Raw genomic sequence first — 9415 nt, 5'->3', positions numbered from 1 at the left:
GAGGAGGGGCCCCGCCACTATGGGCCCCTCTATACAATACATACATCAAGATGGGTCCCACCATGTGGGCCCTCAATCCATAAATCAACTCAAAAAAAAAATGTACCCACCTATGATCTTCTCTTCCTCCTTCCGCCAAAGCATGATAGAGTCCCAAAGAGACAATTTCAACGGTTGAGATGGGTTTAGGATGGTGGGATCGAGTGATAGGAAGTGGGCCACACAAAGCCTCTCATGGAGCTAGAAAATGCCTTGGACGTTGGCTTCTCTTGGGAGTTGCTTGAGTGATGAGAGAATGAGAGAGAGAGAGAGAGAGAGAGAGAGAGAGAGAGAGAGAGAGACACTACAAGAAAGTAGGCCTTTAGCCTCAATTTTTTAGCCTCAGTTCAAAAAAATGAGGCTAAATGTGCTTTTTAGCCTCGGTTGTAAAGGAACTGAGGTTAAAAGTTTATTTTTTGCCTCGGTTGGTAAGAAACTGAGGCCAAAAGTTTGCTCTTCTGCCTCAGTTAGTGAGCAACTGAGGCTAAAAGTCTGTACTTTTGCCTAGGTTGGTGAGCAACCGAGGCCAAAAGTCTGCCCTTTTGCCTCGGTTAGTGAGCAACCGAGGCTAAAAGTCCGCCCTTTTGCCTCAGTTGGTGAGTAACTGAGGTCAAAAGTTTACCTTTTTGCCTCGGTTGGTGAGCAACTGAGGCTAAAAGTTTGCCTTTTTGCCTCGGTTGGTGAGAAAATGAGGCTAAAAGTCTACCCTTTTTTAGTCTCAATTGAAAAAATGAAGGCTAAATGTATTTTTTAACCTCGGTTACTAAGGAACTGAAGCTAAAAGTTCATTTTTCGCCTCAGTTGCTAAGGAACCAAGGCGAAAAGTCCACTTTTTAGCCTCGGTTGCATATGAACCGAGGCGAAAAGTCCACTTTTTAGCCTCGGTTGCATAGGAATCGAGGCGAAAAGTCCACTTTTTAGCCTCAATTGCATAAGAACCGAGGCGAAAGGTCTACTTTTTAGCCTCAGTTGCATAAGAACTGAGGCGATAGGTCTACATTTTAACCTTAGTTGCATAAGAACCTAGGCGAAAAGTCTACTTTTTAACCTCAGTTGCATACGAACCAAGGCGAAAAGTCTACTTTTTAACCCTAGTTGCATAAGATCCGAGGCCAAAAGTCTACTTTTTAGCCCCAGTTGCATAGGAACCGAGGTGAAAAGTCTACTTTTTAGCCTCAGTTGCATAGGAACCGAGGTGAAAAGTCTACTTTTTAGCCTCAGTTGCATATAAATCGAGGCAAAAAGTCTACATTTTAGCCTCGGTTGCATAAGAACCGAGGCAAAAAGTCTACCTTTTAGCCTCGGTTACATAAGAACCGAGGCTAAAAGTCTACTTTTTAGCCTCAGTTGCATAGGAACCAAGGTGAAAAGTCTACTTTTTAGCCTCGGTTGCATAAGAACCGAGGCTAAAAGTCTACTTTTTAGCCTCCGTTGCATAGGAATCGAGGCTAAAAGTCTACATTTAAGAATATTGAAAAAAATTTGAGAATATTAAAAGAATTAATAATTTTTAAAAATTTTGACAATTGTGAAAATTTTGAGAATTTAAAAAAATAAAAATAAAAATTTGAGACAATTGTGAAAAAATTGAGAATTTTGAAAAAAAATTGAAAGTTTTGAAAAAAGATTTGAATTTTCTAATAGCTAAGAATTTTTAAAATTTTTGAGAACTTTTAAAAAATTAAGAAGTAATTTTTTTAAAAAAAATTAAGAATAAAAAAATGATAATTATGAAAAAGTATGAATTTTTTTAAAAATTGAGAATTTTAAAAAATTAAGAATTTTGAAAATGTTTGAAATTTTTGAAAAAAATAAGAATTTTGAATTTAAGAATCTTCAAAAAAAAATTGGAAAATTTTAAAAAATTGAGAAATTTCAAATAATTGAAAATTCTAAAAAAATTAAAGAATTTCTAAAACTATTAAAAATTGATTTTTTTTTTTGATAATTTTGAAAAAACTGAGAATTTATTTATTTTTGATAAATTTCAACAAATTTATAAGCTTGAAAAAATTTAGAATTAAAAAAAAAAATAAGAATCTGGATTTTTTTTCTTTTCGAGAATTTTCACACACGTGTCGAACTGTCGTTTGAGTAAGAGATCCGGTCGTTCATTAGCTAAGCCACTGTCAGACCGGTCCACTCAGCATGGAAATTTGTCGTTTTATCCGCGGTCTGTTTTTGCCAAATAGTTGTAGCTTGCTTGGTGAACGGACCAGTCTGGTTTCTAGGCCAGGCCCTGCTAACAAAACCACCTCCCGGATGAATGGTCGGGATCTTGTACGCGTGCTCTATGTGATATTGCAGGTGCTAAGTTAGAATTCGTGCAGTGAATGCCCTGTCCAGTTTATGCGAGTACCTCTGTCATTCATAAATTGTTGTCCATCTATGCCGTACATGTGTCCATTTGGTTGGATCCGCACCGTCCATGGCCCCCACGATAGAAACACTGAGAAAACAATGGTGGGAAGTGACGCCTGCCGTTGAAACCTTCCTAAGGTATTGCCACAACCCCTATAAATAGAAAAAGAAAACCCAAACCCCCTTCTCTCCCTCTCTCCCCACCCTTTCTCTCTCTCTCTGCAACTCCATAAAACCCATTTTCTACTCAACTCCAGTAGCTACCCACTCTCTCTCTCTCTCTCTCTCTACAAAGCAAATGCTCTCTCTCAGTCGAGTGCCGAAGCAACCATCGCAGCGCAAGCACTCTCGATCTCCCTCTCTTAGATCTCTCCCTCTTTCTTTGTCCATATCCCGCTCAATCTCTCTCTTGAGATCGGCCATCATCAATGTTGAATGTTGAAACCCTAATTGAGGTTTTACAATGAAAATTCACACAGTTTGATTTTTTTCAGCGAAACTGTCATTTAGACCTAATCACTAGATCTGTGTGTTGGTTTGTGCTTGTTGTTGTGTGTGTTGGTTGTTTTCTTATTTCACCAGACGTTAAGTAGGAATCCTAAAATAGGCCATGGAAGATGGAGAGATCGATTTTCAGTTCAGGTCTGCACTTCTGAATTCCTCATTTCCATCTCAGAGATCGGTAAATCTCTCTCTCTCTCTCTCTCTCTCTCTCTCTCTCTCTCTCTCTCTCTCTCTCTCTCTCTCTCTCTCTCTCTTTCTATTTTATCTTTTATTGGATTTTCAAATGTTCCTAAATTTTCTGCAGTACGTTTGGGTTTTTAAACCTGGCTTTTCTAAATTCTAGATCTGAAACAAATTCTGATTTGTTCGATCCGCACTTACATTCAAAAGCAGAAAATCACAGATCTCTTTCTCTACATATCATTGCAAAAATCTGTAATAATCTAAAATTGTTCTCTTTTTGATTTTTTTTTTTTAAATAATTCCTTCAATTCAATGCAAGCAAAACATGTATTGTCAAGCCCTGATTGCCCACAAGTGGAGCCCACATTTTGTTGATCTAGCAATTCATTTGGTGGGCCTCGAATTAGATGGATAAGGCAATGATCCACATTCAATATTCAATTGGTAAAGGTGAAAGATGGTTGGGATCTTTCTATATGGATGACCTTTAGGGATCATCAGATCAACTACCTAGATCACGGAACTGCAGGCTCCACCTGGAGGAACTTAGTGCCCATGATTCTCAACTGAGGATACGCTAGCAGTTTGGTGATCTAGGCCTTTAATCTTATGGTGGTCCATGATCCACAAACCTCCCTGGTAATCCTAACCATTCAACATGTGGCCTGCAAATAGAGAGCCTAGTAAGGAAACCGAAGCAGCAATATGTGTCAACAGAAGAACTGGTGTTTTATTGAATGATGATATGTTATGTATGTTGTCTTAAGTAATTTCTAAGTGCTTGCGCATCATCCATCATACTTTGCCAGACTAAGAGTTTTTCTCTTTCTTCATTTATCTGTTTGTTTTGCAAAATACTATTGATATGGGTTCCATTTGATAGACCGTTATAAAATCCAAATCAGATGGATGTTATATTATTTGTATTTTTGCTTAAATTGATGTGTTCAACCAAAAATGGGGTCTCTGTAGGTACGTTAAGTTAAAACTCCCAATTCTTTTGGTGCATAATCTCCTACTTTATTTTATTTTTATTTCTTCATGCACCTGCTGCATTTGAATGAGTCAAGTTGAGATATTGGGACCGTTAAGTCCTTTTTTGATGCCTTGGCAGGCACATCTATTTAATGGCTAGTGGGAAGATATTGGGACCGTTAAGTCCTTTTTTGATGCTAAATTGGCTCTCACATATTATGTAAATCTCCTATGAACTACTTGTCTGTGTATAGTTTATTTTTTAGTTTGACAAATTTTTTTTTTTCAAACTAAAGCTATCTAATGGTTGGTGAAGCCTCCCAAGTTTCAATTTTATGATCTGCTGAAGCCAATCTTCACGTCTCCTAGGTTTCTACCACCAACAAAGATAGAAAAATGCCAGGTATGATGTGTATTTACTATTCTTGCTAATGAGCCTTTAACTCTTTGATACAAATATTTACCTGTGCTTACTTATTATTACTACAGATTTTGGCCTCACTAATTTCACATGGATGCTTCTTAAGGGAATGCAGTATTGAACATTCCATAGTTGGGACATGTTCAAGACTGAAGTATGGGTCTGAACTGAAGGTAGTTCATGTCTCATCCATGACGCACTTCCTTGACAGAGATTTGTGAATGGTATCATGGTATGAACACTTGCTGTTTTTCTTTCTTAGATATCTATTTGGTGACCCCCATGAAAGGATGATGACATCCACCTATTTGAATTCAGTGAACCATGGGCTCCACTTGTAAAAGCTTAAAACTCAAACAAAGCTGTTCAATCTTTTGTGCTGAGCTATATTTGGATCAGCTTTTTTCTTTTTCTTTTTCTTTTTCTTTTTGGTTGAATGTGTGATGGTAAAATAGTGTGGATTTTCTTTTATATTTGTTGACTTCTGAGAATGAGGATTCTTTTGTTGACTTTGAACGAAATCTGATTGAGCATAAGAATTTGATACTTCTTAATTTCTGGTTTTTGGTTGATATCATATGAATACACGGTGGAATGGGCATTCTCATTCCTTTGCTTCTTAGTATACTTTTCACACTGTTTTGATAGTGGATTGTTGTTCTTTCAATCTATTCACATGTTTTTGTTTTTATTTTTTATTGAATGTCAGGGAGGGTAGATCACTCTCTTAAGGTCTATATCCTTTCTTTATTGAGTTATTGATTTCTGAGCTACTTCATTTACTTACTAGTTGAAATTTCTAGTTTGAATTTAGGCAGTTTGCCCCCACCTTTTCTATTATTATTCTCATTTTGCTTCATGGCCTCTCTTCATATATATTGTCATTGAGATATCTATTTGAAAATGGATGTCTTGTTATTTATCAGTTTTTATTCTTTTGCATAACTGTTGTGATTTTTTTGTCTAAAAGTTGCCATCCACATTTGTTTCTGAAGACTCATCATCTACTATCCATTTCATTTGTTAGTTTTGCTTCTTTTAGGATCTCTTTGGATGCTTTGTTGAACCGTATTGCAATTATTCAAATTCATTATGAGAAGAATATGGCGAAATTGTGACTGGCGCCATTTTAATTTGTTGCAATTCCATGGGCTTTTAAGTTGGCCAGTTGGACTTGGAATGATAATAATTTCAATTTGAGTGGCTAGCCTCACTAGAGTCATTTACTCATTGAATGGAACTATTGCAATTCAAATTTGGGTGAGCATCCAAACACGGCCTTAACTGTTGGGACTTGGGAGTCCAATATTAGTTTTCTTCCCCCATGCATATTACATTTCTTTTCCTTTTTCTCTATGGGTTTTGTATCATTTCCTCAATTAGATTTTGGGATTTCTAGTTTTAGATTCTCTCTAGCTGTTCTTTTGGACAAGTGTTCTCCATTTTGTTTGTCTTTTGCTTACTTTCCTTGGCTGTCAAATATTTAAGCTCAGTTCTGCATTTCTGTTTTGTTCTTCAATAGGTGGAATGAGAGGTCTCCTATAATGGGTTTAGGATAGATGAATTTATCCCTCAGAAAACATCAGCATACATTAGCCAACATGACTTGCACTTTTGCACATATTCCAAGACTGAATTTTTAAAATTTTATTTTACATGTCATGTGATGGAAGAGCTCCTGAAGGAACTCAAGAAAGGAGAGAAAAAGGCCAGAATAGTTGCTGACTTTGATTTGGATGCATACATGAATGTGGTCTACTGTTTGCTTCCTTTTATTCTAGAGGTGGTTAAAAAGTTAGTTTCTATTGGCAATGATTAAAAGCTACAGTTAATTTTGACAGGCAATAACAGTCGATTCGAGCTCAAAATGAGAATGGTACGTAATTATCCATCCAAGCTCAAAATTAATTGATTCACATTAGTATGATTTATTTCTGATTCTATGTGGAAGTTCCTAACCACAACTTTGTGCTTTTTGGCTTTTCCCTGGCTTTTGCTTTCTTTTTATTTAACCATTTGTTTGTAGCTGTCGATCAAAGGATTAGGAACCTCCAGTGTAAGCTTACTCAACCCACACTGAGATCCATCAAATTAATAGTCTAGATTACCACATACACCGCTTGTACGGAACCCAAGACGGTTTTCATACCCAATGCATCATGGCCCATTACTTTTGTTCTATTTCTGAGTTGTTTTAGCATATATAGCCAGATCAGGTCCTTTTCAATGACCCAAAATGTTTGCATCTTTTCCTTTGAATATAGGCGATCTGCTTAACCACTGAATATATAAGGGCTTTGAATAATCCAGAGGCTAGAATATTCCAACAGAAGAGTTTTTATTTTTATTTTTACTATTTTTACTACCCACATTCAAAATTAGACCATCACATAAACAGTTTTGATCATTGAAAGGTGTCCCAGATCCAAAGGATAAAAAGCTCCAACTTATCATACGTGTTTTCTTGAAGAATTAGTATTTAACCTTGGCAATACACCAAACAAATATATTCCTTTATTGGAGGAATTGCTATAAAATTCCCTTTAAGATGGCATTTTATTGTTTGAACACTCTTCTGATTTTGCTGAAGCAATGACAGTTTCTTGTCATATTGTACCCAATAGATTTTGATGTATGGTTGGATGTATCTTCTTTCATACCTTGCATATGGTGTCATTCGTTGTGATAATGTTGGCTTAGAGAAACTAAGCATTGGGATGGTTCCTCCATGTGGGTGCTTTGCACGTGAGCTTTTCTATGTGTCAATGTTTGCTTGCCTTGAAATTGCCCGTCCATGACCTTTTTTATGAATTCCTAAGTGAGAATTTGGGGTAGAAATATTGCTTCTTCTGCCAAAGACTTGGTTACTAATCCTTTCTTAAAAAGCTAAGCAGTTCATATGAACTTAGAATCTTTGTTTTTATGAAAGAATTTTCATTTTCTTTTTTAGTTTAAGTCATCAGCCTGATCTTTTTAATTGGTTTGATTATCAGAATCCCTTCAAATGGAGTTCAAAATAGCAACATATTAAGGTATGTCCCTTTCTTAGTTTTTGTCATGTCATAGTTCAAGTACATGAACTATAATTTGTAATGAATTCCTACCTGTTGAGTTTTCTCTTTGACAGAGTGAAGAAGAAGAGTGGATTTCATTTTCCGTTCTTCTTTATACTTGGAAGTTGTGTTTAATATTGCTCAAGTCATTAGGGTATAACGCATGTATGGAGGATTTCATGTTTCCATGCTCACCAACCAAAAACAGAGTTCTCAACCTATGGCTTGTCATGATGTGAGCTTTTGTGTTATTTGGATGGCAAAGAACCATCAATTCCACAAAACAATTGTTAACATTTTTTATAGTTGTTGTTCTTGTTGTTTTTGGGGCATGTTGATGAATAGTTTTGATTGTTTTTTCATTTTTGATGGTTAAATTCTTCATCACATACCATTAATATCATAATGTTAAGTCAGGAAAATGACTAGAATTTTTTTTTTCTTTGCTAAAATTGTCTGACATGTTTTTAATTGTTGTGTTTCAAATGGTTGCAAGGGAAAGGAAGTGCGTTTTGTGCTGGTGGTGATGTTCTAAATATGGCTCATTTTGTAATCACCAGTAGATGTCTCTTTTCTAGCCTGCGACAAATCCTTTAATGACAAGATATAATACATTGCAATAGATTTTTTTTTGGTGATATTAAGTCAATGTAGCGAACGTTTTATGAAACTCAATTTTGGATCTTTGTTTGATGATTTTTACTCAATCGCTATGGACTACTTTCATTTTTTGGAGAATTGAGCATTCTTAATGACAATTGTAATGCTTAGTTTTTTAATTAATCAAATCATGGGAGCCAATGATTCAGGATGTTTGTCAGGCAGGTACGCAGTGAAAGAAACACAGTTAAATCTATCTTTAGTCTCAGTTTTGCCTCAATTACCTAAACTGAGACTACAACTCCTGTGGTTAAAGGCTTTAGCCTCGGTTGTTGAGAACCGAGGTTAAAAATAGATTTAGCTTCAATTGGAGGCAACTGAGGCTAAAATTTGGATTTAGTCTCAGTTGGAAACAATGGAGGCTAAAATTTTGATTTAGTCTCATTTCGAGAAAACTGAAGCTAAAAGGTTCTTTTAGCCTCACTTGAGGAACTGAGGCTATAAAAGTCATTTTAGCCTCGGTTGCTAAAACTGAGGCTAAAGCCTTTAGCCACGGGGTTTTCAACCTCAGTTTGGATAACTGAGGCAAAACTGAGGCTAAAGGCTTTAGCCATAGTTTTGAACCAAGGCTAAAGCCCTCTTTTCATATAGTGAGACAGAGAGAGAGATGATGGGAAATGAGTGATGGTAGAGTGACATGAGTGGTAAGGTGCTTGTTGACTTTAGGGTACTTGTGTAAGAGAGAGGTAAGGGTAGGGTATGGGTTGCTTGTATTTGACTTGAGGTGATGGATTGATGTGACATTTAATGTGATTGATGGGACATTCTCTTGGGATTAGCAACGCGCGAAGTTTTTCTCGAACTGAACGCAGGCCCACATCTCATGGCTTGGGTATCGCCTCATCGCGTGAGACGAGGCATCGGAACCGCGGCGATGATGCGGTCGTAAGGGTACAGGTCTCGGGTCGAGCCGACTCTGGAAAATGGGATACAACTCAGGGTTGAGTGCAACTGTCGATTACAGATCGTGAGTCACCGAAATTCGACCGAGAGGACCGCGTAAGCCTTCGGAATAGTACGGTCTATGACACGGGCCTCACATTCCTCTTCTTCAACTTTTCTTCCTGATGCTCTCTTTCTCCTTGAGGCTTTGCGAAGTTCTGGACTCGGTTCAGGATCAGCAAACACGCTGAGTCGAGCTCCTAACTCGACACCGTGACTCGGCAGTGGGTCAATGCGGTGTGACACCCGTCATGAGCAGCGGTTGCCCACACTCGAG

At 37.1% G+C, this 9415-nt stretch overlaps 1 long non-coding RNA gene across 4 annotated transcripts; it reads left to right on the top strand.

The window, feature by feature from the left end:
• Nucleotides 1-2702: 2702 nt before the first annotated feature.
• Nucleotides 2703-8243, top strand: LOC131219295 (uncharacterized). 4 transcript variants are annotated; one of them, XR_009158093.1, is made up of 7 exons: nt 2703-3082; nt 4202-4282; nt 4379-4465; nt 4552-4715; nt 6157-6359; nt 7477-7515; nt 8033-8243. It is a non-coding gene; the product is annotated as an uncharacterized LOC131219295 (long non-coding RNA). The 4 variants fall into 4 exon arrangements; XR_009158094.1 differs by having other exon boundaries at nt 2707-3082; nt 4359-4465; nt 4552-4656; XR_009158092.1 differs by having other exon boundaries at nt 2710-3082; nt 4552-4656.
• The last annotated feature ends 1172 nt before the right edge of the window (nt 8244-9415 follow it).

The sequence above is a fragment of the Magnolia sinica genome, chromosome 11, assembly GCF_029962835.1.
Source record: "Magnolia sinica isolate HGM2019 chromosome 11, MsV1, whole genome shotgun sequence".
Lineage (NCBI taxonomy): Eukaryota > Viridiplantae > Streptophyta > Magnoliopsida > Magnoliales > Magnoliaceae > Magnolia > Magnolia sinica.
This window is presented reverse-complemented; position numbering and strand designations above follow the sequence as displayed.